We start from the raw sequence: 1,054 nt of genomic DNA, 5'->3' as shown, positions 1-1,054 counted from the left end.
GGCGTATGGTTGACTACTGCTCCTATTTCTTATCTTCTTATGTTCTTATGCATGTTGATCCATTTTACTCACTGTATTTTAGGAGTCTGGTTCAAAATCTTCATTGCTGATGACACCAGGAATCTGGGGCAACTTTTGTCAAATTTAACAGCACCGGTTATTCCGACCGTGCACAGAAAATAGAATCAGTAGTGAAGATAAAATCCTACGGTGCTCATTTTCAGATTCAATGCAGCAGGATTTCAAATAAAGTAAAAGAATTTTACAGTGAAAAGATTTAGAAGTGTTACTTGTCTTTGTGTTTTTAATTAAAATTTGTGGCGTCTGATTCCCGTTCATGCCTCTGCTGAATAAGAATGAAGAGTTTGACGTTGACCAGACTGTACTGCCCCTGATATTTGTGAGCTCATCCTTTATATTCAGTGGTTTCTCGCCCTTTGATGGGCTGCAGTGTGGCGGATATCACGTTGGCCTCACACGCAAAAGGTCCCCGGTGGATCCGTTTTCTCTCACTGAAAGTTATCTATTTATTGGTTAAATAAAGAGCAATTCAGGAATAAGGGAGCCCTTTTGCCAGGAGAATAAATAGCAAATAAAAACAGCAAATTCTGCAAATCTCAGCAAATCAGGCAGCATTTGCCAGGAGACTCAACTCGCCTCCGATTGTTCCCATTTGGCAAGTTGAAACAAAATGTTTCTGCCTGGGATCGAACCAGGGACCTTTTGCATGTAAAGCAAACATGATAACCACTACACTACAGAAATCACTGGTACAACAGCCCCAACAGCTGACCAGTGAGCTCCCTCTGCGCTGATCGGGAATGAGGAGGCTCACCTGAAACAACTTCTGGCCGACACTGAAAGTTCTCAATCCTTCTCCTCCGCTGCCCTTTACAGAAATGTCACGGATCACCCAGCCACCGTGTTCACTTCCACATCCTCACAGTGGGGCCACAGAGGCTCCTACCGTCTCCCCGCGATCAGCGAACTCGCCCAATTTACAAAATTAAACCCGGAACACGTGCCCGGCAAAAGGCAGGAGAAGCCAGATAGT

General features: G+C 44.4%; 1 non-coding gene across 1 annotated transcript; it reads right to left on the bottom strand.

Moving 5' to 3' along the window:
- Positions 1-692: 692 nt before the first annotated feature.
- Positions 693-765, bottom strand: trnav-uac (transfer RNA valine (anticodon UAC)). The gene has a single exon. It is a non-coding gene; the product is annotated as a tRNA-Val (tRNA).
- Between the last annotated feature and the right edge of the window lie 289 nt (positions 766-1,054).

The sequence above is a fragment of the Pristiophorus japonicus genome, unplaced genomic scaffold, assembly GCF_044704955.1.
Source record: "Pristiophorus japonicus isolate sPriJap1 unplaced genomic scaffold, sPriJap1.hap1 HAP1_SCAFFOLD_58, whole genome shotgun sequence".
Taxonomy (NCBI): Eukaryota; Metazoa; Chordata; class Chondrichthyes; family Pristiophoridae; genus Pristiophorus; species Pristiophorus japonicus.
Note: the sequence above shows the minus strand (reverse complement) of the source record. Positions and strands in the feature narration are given on the sequence as shown.